This window comes from Cupressus sempervirens, chromosome 4, assembly GCF_028749045.1.
Source record: "Cupressus sempervirens isolate cs-2001-9-10 chromosome 4, ASM2874904v1, whole genome shotgun sequence".
NCBI lineage: Eukaryota > Viridiplantae > Streptophyta > Pinopsida > Cupressales > Cupressaceae > Cupressus > Cupressus sempervirens.
The window spans coordinates 282859720-282876776 of record NC_143121.1 but is presented as its reverse complement, the minus strand read 5'-3'; positions in this window follow the sequence as shown (position 1 = coordinate 282876776).

Here is a 17057-nt window from a genome sequence, read left to right as displayed (position 1 = left end):
AAGGGGTTTTCTTTGGTGTTTTCTTTCGGGTTCCCTCATGAACAACTATGCTCTTAAAAATTGTAATCTCTTAGTTATTGGTTGGGTCCTATAGGTTGTGGCTCCACTCAAAAGCCTTTTGAATTCAGCTCTTGTAAATTCCTTTTAACCTAACTTCCAAGCTTGATGTTACTTCTATCATCTTGCCAATTGTTTTTGTCGTACAAGTTTAGACCCTTTCCAACTTTATTATGCTGAGAGGCATTCTATACAATGGGAGCACAAATGCAAATCCTAGCATGAGAATATGCCATAATAGATTCTCTATCAATAAAAAGGAAATGGGAGTGGTTAAACACTAATTTAATTAAAAAGGCTTTTCTAAATGTAGTTTATTTCACCATGGCCATGTGCCACCTTATAAAACAATAGAACAATAAAACATAATTTTATTCCTAAAATAATATGCCTCTAAATAACATGGTGATATATGGTCATCCCAAAATAATAGGGTGACACATGGTTGTCCCAAAATAATGGGCCCTAAAATAGTAGGGTGGAAAATGACCATATCGAAATAAAAAGGTTGAAATAAAATAATAGGACCCCATGAAATTTTGAAAAAATAAAAATAATAAAGAACTTATAAATGAATTTTTTTTAAAATGTTCTTAATTGTTATAAATACTAGACATAAACTAATTGTTATAAAATAATATATATCATTCAATGATACAATTATTCATAATAATATGTAATGTGGAACTTTAGTTAGATATTTTTTGTTATCAAAGATTGAATGCAAATAATACATAGAATTTCTACAATATTTAAAAAGAAAGAATTTTTTAGTTTATGTAGAAAAAAATAGAATGGTCTATATGCAAAATATTAAACAAGAATACAAATATTCATAAAATATTTAGAAAAAATATAAAAAATTCTATTGAAATCTAAACTTTAGTTTTAAATTTATTTTAAATATTTTTGATGATTCATTCAAATATTTTAAAAGTAAAATTTTTATTTAATGAGAAAACATTAATTGATTTGCATTTAGTAAAAATGTTTAAATGATTAATAAATAAATTTTAGTTTTAAATGAAGGACCAATTAATTTTAGAAAAAATTAAAAATATTTCTACTAGCAACCACATAGTTTAAGTTTATCTTAAATTAGGAATAGGAAGTCAAATGGAGGCAGAAATAATATGGCCTAAAAAATAGGGCCCAAAAAATAAGACCCAAAAAATAGGCTAAAAAATAGGTCTCAAAAAATTAGGGCTGAAATGATTTCTTTAAAAAAAAATTAATATGAAACATATTTTTTTGTTAAATATATTTTTGCTTATATTTTGCGGGGAGTGGGGCAATTTGAAACATATTCATGGAATTTCAAGAGACATCTATTGGGGGATATGACGAGCCTCTCATAGGTTATAAAATAAATGCTCCTCATTTCATTTTCATTTTGTGTTTTTGAAGAGAGGAAGAGGTGGAGATTATTGGAATAGATTGGAGTTTTTGAAGAGAAATAGATTAAACCTTTGGAGTAATTTTTTTGCAGGTGAGATTTCTATTTCTATTTTTTGTTTTTTGTTTAATTTTTCATTTAGATTTAGATTTAGGTATTTATTTAAATTTAGATGTAGATTTAATTTCAAAATCAGTATAATATTCTACTTTGATTAAGATTACAATTTCAATTAGTTTCATCTTAGATTTAGAATTACATTCAAATTTGTTTAGATTTGCATGTAATAGCTTAGCATTAATTTCAATTAGTTTCATCTCAAATTTACATTTAGATTTAAAATTGTATTCAAAATCTATTTGATTTATATATTTGATAATACTTTTGATTTGTGCTTTTTTAACGTGCATGTTTCAATTTAGTATTAGATTTGCATGATTTATATTAGTTTTAAAGTTTCATATTTCAGAATGCATATGGGTTGCATAGTTTAGATTTGTATGGTTCATAATAGTTTTATATTTTCATGTTTCATAATTAAATTTTATCATTAATGTAGATGACAAGGTCACCACACAAATAGAATTTGTATTTACTAAAGTTAATAATTAATTTAAAATAAATGAATCATATATTTAATTTATATTTTATCATTATTTAGATATATTATGTATGTATTTTATTTAAATATTTTTCATAGTATATATAGTTTTTTTATTAATATTTATGTTTGAAATGTTTGAAAAGTGAAAGGCAACGCCACCATATTTCAAACATTACAATCTAAATGTTTCATTTTTCATTTTTATCTATCTTATTTTGAACATTATTCATTTGAAAGAATTTATGTAAACTATTAATAATTTTTAATTCTCATTATTTCTATATATTGATTTTTTTTATACATTTGCAAGTTACTATTGGAGTTATAATTGTCTTGAACAAAAAATCAAACATATTGATACTAGTGTGACTACTTGAATGACCTCAAATGATTTCTTTGAGACTGAGTTTGACAAATGTCTACAAATAATTAAAGAGGCGTGCACAACTATAATTAAAGTCACGGGGAAAGAAATATTTCCAATTGACTATGTTGAGGGAATGGAAGTAATGTAAATTAAAGATGTAGAAAAATTCATGCGAGACACATTTGCAAAAATGGATGGGTTTCCCTTAATGATGAAAGAAGTCTTTCACGATCATTTTACAAATAAAGGTCACAAATGAATCCTAATCATTGAAGAATATGACATGTATTTACATCATTACAAAGCTTTTTTTGTATATAGTTCATTCTTGTCTCCATTTTTAGAATCTTACTTCAAATTAGTTGTATTGGAGTTTTCTTTCCCCATTGTTCTATGTAACCTTCATGAAGAAGAGAACAAGAAAAAATAAATTTATTTTTATACAAAAGATTTCTTCAATGGATGTGGTTACGAAATATGTTTATTAAGAAATAAAATCATAACTCTAAATAGATGTCCTTAATGACAAGCATATTTATTGATTACATTCCTTGATCATTGTAATAAAACTTGCCTCAGCATTATTAAAAATCCGCTAATATATAATGTTCTCACATCATCATGGAGAAATGATTTCCATCAAATTGATTCTTATCTACTCTTTCACACTTTTTACATCATCTATATAGTTGTGTTGGGACTTGTAATTTCTCTTTCATAAACAAGACACAATTAAAAGAATTCCACTATTTGAGTCATATTTAAAACCTATATCCCAAATTTTACCATATGTGTATTCCAAAAACCTAAATCTCATACTTCCCTTAACCATGTCCCTTGTTTTAGTGTAACATTTAACCATTTATTAATGTTAACCATAATACTAAGTGTCTTATATATGAAATTGTAAACCTTGGATCCTTAGTCTATCTCTTACTCGATATGTGACTATACTAGGCATTTAGTAAATTATATATCTTATCCTAACTCTATATGTACTACTAACTAGAAATAATATTATATTATTTATAAGTGGGAATATATATATATATATATAAACACACGCGCACACTCACGTAGGCGAAGGGATGAATAACTAGGGCCAAAGGCTCACCCAGCTATCCAAACCACCCTGCAAGAGTTAACACAATGGAAGAAAACACAAGGAACAGTAACCAAAGGAGAAAGAAGTGAAAAATACTTTTATTGATTCATCAAAAAATCTTCATACATGCCCAATTGTAAGGCATTTTGGGTTATGGCCAATTACAAATACATTCACATTCAAAGATTCAATTGCAAATTCAAACTTTTAGTTTTGCTCTCCAAATTCCTCTTCCCAGAAACTTGCCTAACTCTAAGCCTAAACACTCTATATATACTTTCCAAAATGGCTTATAGATTATTCTAGAACATTACATAAGAGGAAGGCTGCTCCAACAAAGGTCTAGACACATCCCAAGAAAAGATCTTAACATAAATGCCAAGATCAAAATAAATCCCACAAGTCAGCTCTCAAAAATCACGTCCAAATACTGACACTCAACATTCACTAGGTAACTTGGCACATAAAGAGTTACTCGACATTCACTGGGTAACTCAAAATATGAAGAGCTACTTGGCATACACTGGGTAACTTGGAACATGAAGGACTTGCTAGGCACATGAGGGAATTGCTAGGCACATAAAGGAATTGCTACAATAACTTGGCACATGAAGGAATTACTACAATAACTCAGCACATGAAGGAACTGCTAGGCACATGAAGGATTTGCTAAGAACATGAAGGAATTTCTAGGCTCATGAAGGAATTGTTAGGCACATGAAGGAATTGTTAAGCACCAACTTACAGAATGAATAAAAATGAGTAGGATAACAAGACAACCCAAGATGCTCCTGCATAACACACACACACACACACACACACACACACACAGATTGGGTGCATATCTAGAGACAAGAAGAGGCTCATATTATGTTAGTTATATAGACATGTTTTCAATAGAGAGAGAGAGAGAGAGAGAGAGATTACATTATGAAAAATTTGATAACATGTGTAATAATAGGACTAATTATGGGCATTATAATAAGACTAACCCACATAAAAACTTAACCTAATAGTTCTTGTAATACTAATATAAAGTGTAATAATAACAAGTTAACATCAACTATAATATGATTAGTATCCCCAAAATTAACCTTCACCAAAATAATAAAATAAACTCTAACTCGAACTCTAATTGTAACCCTAAACCTAATTGTAACCCTGACGCTAACTCTCACTCTAACTCTAACTAGATAATTTTTTAATTTACTTTAGTAGGAATATATATATATATATATATATGTATACACACACACACACACACACACACACACACACACACAGAGAGAGAGAGAGAGAGAGAGAGAGAGAGAGATTAGGAGGAATATCTAGAGACTAGAGAGAGATAGATTAAAGGGTCTATTTAGAGAGTGGGGAGGGAGAAATACTATGGGGTGTAGTTAGATAGTAGAGAGAGAGAGAGAGAGAGAGAGAGAGAGAGAGAGAGAGAGAGAGAGAGAGAGAGCATTATAAAAAAGTTAATAACATGTGCCAGAATATCACTAATCATGGGCATTATAATAGGACTAACCCACATAAAAATTTAACCTTAAAGTTAACCTAACACAAAGATAAAATGTAATAATAGCACTAAAATCAGCTATAATATGATTAGTAACCCAAAAAATAACCTTAACCACAATAATAAAACAAACCCTAACTCTTACTCTAGTTCCAACTCTAACTCTAAGTCAAACTTGAATTCTAACTCTAACTCTAACTCTAATTGTAACCTTAACCCTAATTCTAACCTAACTCTAACTATCACTCTAAATATAACTCTAATTTTACCCTAAACCTAAACCCTAACCCTAACCATAACCCTATATAACCCTAACTCTAATCCTAATTCTAACCCTAACCCCAATTCTACCCCTACCCCTAACACTAAACTATAACTCTAATCCTAACTCTAACTCTAATGCTCACCTCAACCCTATTCCTAACACTAATTCTAACCGCAATTCTAACTCTAATTTTATCTCTAATTCTAACTCTAATGCTAATTCTAACCCTAGCCCTAACCCTAATTTTAACTCTAACTCTAACTCTAACTTGAATTCTAACTCTATCTCTAATTCTAACCCTAACCCTACCCCTATTTATAACCCTAACTCTAGCTCTGACTCTAACCCTAACTATAAATATAACTCCAATTATAATCCTAACCCTAACAGTTGTTGAAGTTGATGATAGCTCAACCCCACAAGTCCCAAGAATCACCTACATGCAAACACTTGTTATAGAAGAGAGAAGAAAAAAGCTAAGGCAGGAATTGCTAGATCCATAGATGAGACATTGATGAGAAAAAAGAGAAATTTCTATTAGAAAAAGTGAATGAATAAAATTACAAAGAGATCAATCCTTATAAAAGAAGATCAAAACCCTAACAAAGTAAAACCTAGGTTGCATGATAATAATTAATAAAAGAATTAATTATTATATGCCTAAAGTTTAGCTTAAGTAAACTACAGATAATAAGTGACATAATAATTAAATCAAAATGATTTAATTAATAAAGAAATATCTTATTACTTTAACACCCCCCCCCCCCCCCCCCCCCCTTAAGATAAACTTAAGGAGTAACTAAAAACCTAGAAACTACTGCTAAAAGAAAATTGGGTCCTAGGAACAAGGCCTGATGAGGTACCCAAGTACAACCAAATCTTTGTAAAGAGTAGAAATAAAGAAAACTACATGGAAAAACCTTACTCCAAAAAGAGATGGAAAGAATGTTCTAGAAGGTAGGAACAAAAGGATGATAATGAAGAATATCACTAAAGCATGAAGTTGAAAAAACTGCCAAACTATTGATCTAAAGAACCTCCACTATATAGAATATGACCAAGTAGAGAAGACTAATTTTGAAGGGTTGATCAATTGAAGATGAAAGGCATCTTCATAGCCTCCAAAAATAGGAATGAAAGAATGTCTATATGGTAAATGATCCATCTCACCGAAATGCATAGATATCTAGCCACTATAGTTCCTTGGTACATAGGATCAAATACTAAATACATAGCTCACTCCATCAAACCAAGAAAGAAATAGAACCAAAATTAACCCCCTATAATGCTGAGAGGTATGATATAGACACTGAAGCTCAATGCAATATCTCTTGCAAAAATAAGAACCAAGAACATCGAGAGTGCAAAAGAATTACAAACACCTATAATGGAACGTCTCATTGACACATCATGGGGCTAATGTCGTGGGAGGAACATTCATTTGACAAAGGAAGATGGAAAATATAGCCAACATGAAACCCCCCAAGGCACTTTATAATGTAGTGTGAGTACAACAAAACACAAAGGTGTGCAAGATCCTAAAATACAATAGAATGACACTTTATCTCAATGTGTTTGCACAAAAAATACAAAAGGATGCCAACAAAGATTAAAAGAGACATAAGGATAATATATGAAATATTACAATCCATGAAAAATCATCTAAAATAACAAAATCGATCCCCAAACTTGAAACAACCAAGATATCCATCAGAATGTAGAAAATCAAAAAATTGAATGGGATGTGCTTGGAGTAGAATCTAGAAAAATAGAATGTCTTAAGATATGTCTCTCAAAGTGCAAAATAGAACTTCTAACTTTGACATCCAAAATAGGCCACTAAATAGAATAAAAAATCCAAATAAATAGCTCGTCATGATGGTACTGGGTATTCGGACTTTTGATGCTATTTGGTTTCATGTTTATGCAGTCAAAGCTAGAAGTTCTTTTTTACACTATGGGAGACATATGTTGAGCATTCGAGCTCTGATTTGAGAATTCTTTATGTTGTCGAAAACAAATTTGATATGTCTTTCCAGTAAACATTAATTTTTAATCTAGATGATGCTCTGATACCATGTTGAAGTTGATGAAAGCTCAACCCCAAAGCTACTAAGAATCACTTGGATGCAAAAAAATATTACAAAAAAGAAACAAGAAAAAAAGATATGGGGGTAGGAATTACTAGATCCATAGATGAGACATTATTGATGAGCAAAAAGAGAAATTTGCTATTATCAAAAGTGAATGAATAAAATTAAAAAGAGATCAATCCTTATAAAAGGACATCAAAACCCTAACAAGGTAAAACCTAGGTTGCATGATAATAATTAATAAAAGAATTAATTATTATATACCTAAAGCTTAGCTTAAGTAAACTAGACATAATAAATGACTCAATAATTAAATCAAAATGATTTAATTAATAGGGCAATATCTTATTACTCTAGCAACAATAACCCTAACCTTAACTCTAACCCTTACCCTATCCCTTAATCTAATGCTAACACTATATATAACTCTAACTCTAATCCTAACCCTAATTATCATCCTATCCCAAACCCTAATTCTAACCCTAACTCTAACTCTAACCCTAAATCTGACCCTAAACCTAACCCTAACCCTAAATATAACACTAATCCAAACTTTATCTCCAACTTCAACTCTAACTCTAACTTGAATCCTAACTCTAGTTCTAACCCTCTCTAATCCTAGCCCCGATTCTAACACTAACACTAACATCAACTCTAACACTAATACTATAACTCTAATTGTAACCCTAACCTTAATGCTAATGCTAACTCTAAGTGCTACCCTAGCGCTAATCCTAGCTCTAACCCTAATTTTATTCCTATCTCTAGCTCTAACTCTAACTCCAACTCTAGCTCTAACTCCAACTCCAACTCTAACTCTAACTCTAACTCTAACTCTAGCTCAAACCCTAACCCTAATTTTATCCCTAACCTTAGTCTAACCCTAACCCTAATTATAATCCTAATTATATTTGTAACCTTAATTCTAGCCCTACCCCTAATCCCGACTCTAACTCTAACTCTAATTTTACCCCTAACCCTAACCCTAACCCTATATAACCCTAACTCTAATCCTAATTCTAACTCTAACCCCAATTCTATCCTTAAGCCTAACCTAATTATAACCCTAACTATAACTCTAATCCTAACTCTAACTCTAACTCTAATTCTCACCCTAACCCTAACTCTAACACTAATTCCTTCCCTAACTCTATCTCTACTATTAATTCTAACCCTAACCCTAACCCTAAATCTAACTTTAATTCTAATTCTAACCCTAACTCTAAATCTAACGCAATATCTAATTCTAACCCTACCCCTAATTCTAACCCTAACTCTAACCCTAACTATAAACCTAACTCTAACTATAACTCTAGCTCTAAGTGTAGCCCTAACCCTAATACTAACCCTAACCCTAAGTTTAACCCTAACCCTACCCCTAACCCTAACCCTAAACCTATATGTAACTCTAACTCTAACCTTAACCCTAATTCTAATCCTAACCCCAAGCTCTTACTCTAACACTAACTCTAACCGTAATCCTAAATCTAACCCTAACCCCAACTCTCTCTCTAACTTCAACTCTAACTCTAACTTGAACCCCAACTTAAACTCTAATTTTAATCCTAACCCTAACCTTAACCCCAAGCCTAACTCAAACTCTAATTTTAACCCTAATAGTGACAATTATACTAACACTAACACTAACATAACCTCTAACTCTTACTCTAACTCTAATTCTTAAACTTGTTAGTATGTGGTGACTGATCAGGGAAGTATTGTACATACTTCATAAATATTTGGCCCATGGCTGACATTGTGGCCAATGTATGGCTGGCATATGGCCAACATGTTGTAACCCTAATGTGGAATAAAAATACTTGTATAAAAGGGCTTAGGGTTAGGGATTGTTTCATTGTGGGTGATGTGAAAATTAGTTCTTGTGGCAGTATTGAGTTGTAAGGATTTACATATTGTAATCATGTTGTAATTAGAGGATCATAATAATATCGAACTTTCTATTTGGTGGACATAGCCTAGGGATTGGGAGAACCATGTTAAATCTTGGTGTCTTGTGTTAATTTTTTTGTGATCTATTATTTTATGATATGGTTTATATTTGCATGCAATTTTTATTTCTGTCTATGGTTTAACCCTAACAAGTGGTATCAAAGTCTAGTTGTTTTTTAAATTACCCTCTATAGGAATGTCTCATGGTTGAGTGGGAGTCTCACAGTTGAGTGGGACCAATGTCAAATGAGGGTAAGCTGAGGGCTAACAAGTTTAATGGGTGGAACTTTTAGTTATGGCAGATGCAAATGGGAGACTATCTTTATTAGAAGGATTTATGGAAGTTGTTAGAAGGCAAAACCAAGAATCAGGAATCTATGTCAAATGACGACTAGGATCTTTTAGATAGAAAGACACTCGAAAGCATTCAATTATCTCTAGCACCATCAGTGGCATTCAATATTATGAAAGAAAATATGATGGAAGAGTTGATGCAAACCTTAGCGAAACTATATGAAAAGTCCTCTACTTCAAACAATGTATTTCTCATGAAGCGTTTATTTAGTATGAAAATGACAAAAGGTGGATCTATTGTCAGTCATTTAAATGATTTTAATACTATTACTAGTCAGTTATCTTCTGTGGGTATCAATTTTGATGAAAAACTTAGGGCTCTCTTGATTTTGTGTTCTTTGCTAGAAAGTTGGAATGGCTTGGTAGTGGATGTGAGTAATTTTTTTCTTGGATCTAGTACCCTAAACTATGATGATATGATTGGTGTTATTTTGAGTGAGAAAACTCATAGGAAATCCTTAGGTGGATCTAAATTAGGAAGTGCTTTGAATGCACAAAGTAGAGGCAGAACGACTAAAAGAGGAAATAATTCTAGAAATTGTGGGAAATCAAGAGGAAAGTTAAAGGGGAGGAGGTCTCAATCAAGAGGACCAAATGATTGTTGGTATTGTGGCAAACCAAGGCATAAAAAGAAAGATTGTTGGACTCGAAAGAAAAATAAAGGAGATAAACTAAATGGAGACAAGGAGGCAAATGTGGTAAGTAACAAATCCAAAAATGATGCTTTGCTTCTATCTTTAAAAACTTTTGATGATTCATAGGTTTTAGATTTAGTTGCTTCATTTCATGTTACACCTCATAGAGGCTATTTCATTGATTATTTCCAAGAGGATTTTAGGCTTGTTTATTTGGGGGATAACGAACCCTATCAGATTGTTGGAAAGGAAAAAGTTAAGATTAATTTATAGAATGGGAATAATTGGTTGCTAAATGAGGTAAGACATGTTCCAAGGCTGAGTTGGAATTTAATTTCAATAAGGAAACTTAGTGATGAGGATTGTGTAGTTACTTTTAATGATAAAAATTGGAAGGTTTCAAAAGGTTTCCTTGTAGTAGCAAAAGGTGTTAAAGTAGGCACCTTATATTTTTGTACAAGTCATATTATTCCTTCTACTTTAAAATTTTTAGAAAAAAAGTAATGTTTAGGAACAATTGTTGTAGTTGAGCAGGGAGAACAAATAGTTGTTGTAGATTTTGATATAGTGTTGTGGCACAATAGACTTGGGCACATGAGTGAGAAAGGTATGAAAGTACTTCATTTAAAGAAAGTTTTATCAGGTCTGAAATGTGTTAATATGAATTTTTGTGAAAGTTCTATGGAAAGAAAAAGAGAATGAGTTTTGTGAAGACTGGGAAGGAAAATAAAAAGGAGAAATTAGAGCTTGTGCATATAGATGTATGGGGACTGGTTAAGGTATCTTCCCCTAGTGGCTCTCATTAATATGTTACATTTATTGATGATGCAACTAGAAAAGTATGGGTTTATTTCTTTAGACAGAAATTTGATGTACTTCAAACTTTTAAAAAATGGAAATGCTTGGTTGAAAATGACACTAGTAAGAAATTAAAATGTCTCAAATCTGATAATGGTGGTGAGTATTGTAGTCATAAATTTGAAGATTATTACTCCACTACTAGTATTTGTAGATAGAAAACCATTTCAAGGACTCCATAGGAAAATTGAGTGGTTGAATGCATGAATAGGACTATAATGGAGTGTGCAAAGAGTATGAGCTTGCATGTTGGGTTGCCCTTACACATGTGGGCAGAAGCTATTAATACTATTGTATATTTAATTAATAGAGTTCCCTCTACTCCTTTGGGATGTGGTATTCTAGAGGAAGCATGGACTAGTAAGAAAGTGAGTTATTTTTTTTCCAAAACCTTCAATTGAGAAGCATTTGCTCATATAGATTCTAAAAATAGAAACATGCTAGAAGCTAAGTCAAAGAAATGTGTATTTTTTGGACATGGCATTAATGAATTTGGTTATAGGCTTCAAGATTTTGAAAATCATAAAATTTTAAGAAGTAGGGATGTTATATTCAATGAGAAAGTGTTGTATAAAGATCTATTGCTACAACATGAGAAGAAAGAAGATGATTATAAGTGTTGGATGATACTCCAAAAGATGATGTTCCAACAATTCCTCATGATGTGCAACAACCACAACAAAAAATACCACACACATCAATGAATGTTAGACAATAAAAAAGGATGAGTAGACCTCCGAAAAGATTGTTTCCCTCTTTTTATTCTATTTTACTAATAGATGCTAGTGAACCTGAATGTTATGATGAAGTTGTGTAGGTGGATAAAAAGATTCAATGGGAGTCTACAATGAAAGAAGAAATGGATTGCATGTAGGTAAAAGGGCTTTATAGAATAAGTGGGTTTATAGGTTGAAACAAGAGGATGAAGGTAAGAAAAGATTTAAACCTAGATTAATTGTAAAATGATTTGTCAAAAAAAAGGCATTGATTTTGATGATATATTTTCTCTTGTTGTTAAAATGACCTCTATTCGCACTATTTTAATTATTGTGGCTATTGAAGATTTGCATTTGGAGAAGCTTGATGTTAAAACAACCTTCCTTCATGGTGATTTGGATGATAGATACATATGGCACAGCCACAAGGATTTGAGGTCAAAGGTAAGGATAACTTAGTGTGCAAATTGAAGAAAAGCTTATATGGCTTGAAGCAAGCACCTTGGTAATGTTATCTAAAATTTCATAGGTTTATGCATGAGCATGGATACAATAACTATCATTCATATCATTGTGCTTATTTTAAGAGGTTGGATGATGATAGCTACATTATTTTATGTTTATATGTTGATGATATGCTTTTAGCTGGGTCTAACATGTATCACATTAAAGGGTTGAAATGCCAATTAGCATAGGCATTTTCTATGAAGGATTTGGGGGCAGCAAAAAAAATCCTTGGTATGAAGATTTGAAGAGATAGGATGAACAAGAAATTGATGCTATCTCAAGATGATTATGTTGCGAAGGTGTTGCAATATTTCTCTATGGAGAATGCTAAAGCTGACAGCACACATTTACCTAGTCATTTGAAGTTGACCAAGATGATGTGTCCAAAGAAAAAAGAAGAGGAGGATAAGATGTCCAAGGTACCCTATGCTTTATCTATAGGAAGCTTGATGTATGCTATGGTCTGTACCAGCATAGATATTGCACATGTAATGGGGGTCGTTAGCAGGTATATGAGTCATCTAAGAATTGACCATTAGAATGATATCAAATGGATTCTTAGATATTTGAGAGCAACATCCAGTAAGTGTTTACATTTTGGAGGCTCTACTATAGATTTACATGGATATGTTGACTCAAATTTTGTAGGAGATATTGATACTAGGTAGAGTACTAGAGTTTAATTATTTACTATTGGTGGGGTAGTCGTGAGCTGGGTTTCTAGGTTACAGAAGGTTAATACCTTATCCACTATAGAGGTAGAGCATTTTGCTACTACAAAAGCATCTAAGGAGATGATATGGCTTCAGTTCTTCTTGGAAGAGTTGGGACACCCTTAGTGGGATAATTATTTATTTACAGATAGTCAAAGTGACATTCATCTTGCCGAGAATTCAGCTTTGCATTCAAAAATACAACACATTCAATTATGGTACCATTTCATTTGATTACTTTTGGATGATGGATAGTTCAAGTTGGAAAAGATACATATAAATGACAATCTAGTGGATATGTTTACAAAGGTCATGACAAGGGAGAAGTTGAATTCATCTTTAGCTTCAGTTGGTCTTCTAGACTGAACATGAATAAAAGAATAGCAGATTCTAGGGTGGTTTAATCCTACTGGAGCCCCATGTGGTAGTTGTATTACTATAGGATTAGTCTGCAAGTGGGAGATTATTGTCTAGTGTGGAGTTTGATCAATCCCCAAGTGGGAGATTGTTAGTTTTTGGTGATTGATCAAGGAAGTACTATACATACTTCATAAATTTTTGGCTCGTGGCAAACATTGTGGCCAATGTATGGCCGACATATGGGTGAAATGTTGTAAACCTAAAGTGACATAAAAATACTTGTATACAAGGGCTTAGAGTTAGGGATTGTTTCATTGTGGGTGATGCAAAAATTGATTCTTGCAGTGGTATAGAGCTGTAAGGGATTACATATAGTAATTAGGTTGTAATCATTGGATTGTAATGATATTGGACTTGTTGTTTGGTGTACGCAGCCTAGGGATTGGGTGAACCACATTAAATCTTGGTGTCTTGTGTTCTTTTCTATGTGATCTATTATGTTTTGATATTATTTATATTTGCATGTAATTGTTATTTATGTTTGTGGTTTAATCCTAACAAAACTAACACTAACACTACCACTTATACTACCACTAACACTAACACTACCCCTAATTTTAACTCTAACTCTAATTGTAATCCTAACCCTAATGCTAACCCTAATCCTAACCATAACCCTAACACTAACCCTATCTCTAAACCTAATGCTAACCCTAACTATAACACTAACTCTAACTCTAACTCTAACTCTAACTCTAACTCTAACCCTTATTATATCTCTAATTATAACTCTAACTCTAGCCCTAAGCCTAACCTTGACCATAATTCTATTTATAACCCTAACCCTAGCCCTAGCCCCAACACTAACACTAACACTAATTATAATTCTAACGCTACCACTAATTCTAACTCTAACTCTAACTATAACTCTAATTCTAACCCTGACCCTAACACTAATGCTAACCCTAAGTGTAATCCTAATCCTAAACTTAACACTTTATATAAATCTAATTTTAACCCTAATCCTAACCCTAATCCTAACCCCAGCCCTAATTATAACCCTAACCCTAAATCTAACCCTAACCCCAACTCTATCTCTAACTTTAACTCTAACTCTAGCTTGAACCCTAACTCAAAATCTAATCCTAACCCTAATCGCAACCCTAACCCCAACTAAAACTCTAGCTCTAACTTTAACTCTAACTCTAACACTAACACTAACAATTATATTAACACTAACACTAACACTAACACTAATACTTATACTAACACTAACACTACCTCTAATTTTAACTCTAACTCTAATTGTAACCCTAACCCTAATCCTAACTGTAACCCTAACACTAATCCATATCTAATCCCAATTTTAACCCTAACTCTAACTCTAACCCTTATTCTAAATCTAATTCTATCTCTTACTCTAACTCTAACTCGTTGTCATGTCCCCTATTCAAATAATTAAAAAAAATAAACTTTGTTAAGGCAGGCAGGCTCCAAAAAGGTGAAATTTCGGAAAAAAGGGTTAATCTTTGGAAACCAATGGACTAATAAATAAAAATTATTATTAAATTATATTTTATTAACCCCTCTTGGACGTGAGTTAAGGTTATTCCCTCTTTAAAAGGGGTTTGGAGGCATTTTGGGCTCATTCTACATCTTGATTCTTGATAATTTTCTTGTTGTTCTTCAGAGGCTGCCAAACCTGTGGAGAAGGAGACCCAAGAACGGGAGTTTGCAGGTTTCTAGGAAGGCTAAGGATGGGAGTTTGAAGCCATTCCATGTGCATGCTCATACAGAGTTTGCCCTTGTGCTGAATAGTGCCGATTTGGGTGTTTTCGGGGTTGTTTTTGGTTTGAATTTGGGTTTTCAGTTGAGTGTTTCATATCAGTTTGGTTTTCTGTTGTATTTCAGACTTTATGATGTTAAAATAGAGCTAAATATATGTATTGGGTTATGATTAAACTTCTGAGATAATTTATGAGTGTTTTGTGGTGTTTCCGGGCATTTTTGTGTTAATTTCGGGAGCCCGATTGAGCATAGTTTTGCCCTACATTTGTGATCTGTTGTGTAAGGGCTATACAAATCTGGAAATGTCATTTTGTAGGCTGTTATGCTGCTGAAATCTCTGTAAAAATGTCCATTTTCAGATTTATTAATAATTTGTGAAGTTGTGAAGTTTTTGGCACTAATTTGGACATACCCGAATTGGGTTTTATTGGAAAATTGGTAGATCTTTGTAATATTGGTTGTTTGATTTTAAAGTTCTGATTTGAGGCTGAAAATATCATAAAAAATCAGTAAAGGGACATTTCAGTGGTATCAAAGCCGTGATCTCGCCAGCCTGAGGGTTTGTAGAAGTTGCATGTCAAGTTTTGATAACTACCCAGATCTTGCATGTCATATTTTATGATTGCATGCAACTAAGTGAAAGAGAAAAAAGATATTTGCAGCGAGAAAAGAATAAAGAAATTTTGATTAAACCCCCAGTTGAAAGCAAAAGTACAAAATCCAAGGAAGAAAAAAGTATGGCTGATCCAGATGAGATGGCAAAGAAATTCTTCCAAAACATCCAAAATACTCAGAAGCAAATAGTGGATGGTTTGGCGGAAACTAGAGAGGCTTTGCGGATATTGACAGAAAAATTACAAGGAATTGCATCTATTAATGAAAAAGGGAGCACTTCAGAGGAGCCGAGAAATGGGAGATCCACACCATCTAAATCAACCAAATCCATTTTCTTGCCTGCAGATGAGCCACCAGTACCAAATCTAGCCATTAATCCAGTGGAAGAGGTTACAGGTAATTTGATTACATTAAGAGCTACTTACAATGGCTTAGATGATGACTTTCGTAGTTCAGTTCCTTTTAGAGAATATGTGGATATGATGAACGCTTTGATGCCCAAGAAAGAGAATAGGAGGGAGCATGACACAAGTGGAAGAGAGCTCAAAAATAAAATAAGCAAGTTTACAGCGCCTACTTTTGATGGAACAAATAAAATTTCAGCTAGAGCATGGCTACAAAAATTACAAACTTTCTTCACACTTAACCCCATGAAAGAGAGTGATGCTATTCAATTTGCAAGTCTACACTTGGAAGATGCAGCCTATGATTGGTGGTATCATGGAATGACTACTCAAGGTCACGATCAGGTAACTACATTTGAAGATTTCAGTCAAAGGGTGATAGATAGATTTGACCTCAAGGATGATGAAGAGTACTTTAAAGAGTTGTCAAAGTTGAAGCAAACCAAATCAGTTAATGAGTATATAGAAGAATTTCAAAAAGTGGCTGTTATGGTACCTGATATGAGTGAAAAGAGGATCATTTATCTTTTCCTTGATGGTTTAGAAGATTCTGTTAAGGGTTTGGTTAAGGCTTTCTCACCCTCAACCTTACAGGAAGCTATCAAAAGAAGCTTGCAACTTGAAACTTGCGTGCCTATGAAATCAATCACTAATCAAAAACCCCCAAATCTTTGGCAACATAAGGGAAATTTTCAGAAAAAGACTTTCCCAACACTACCACCAAAAGATGTGACAAATGTGGCAAAAA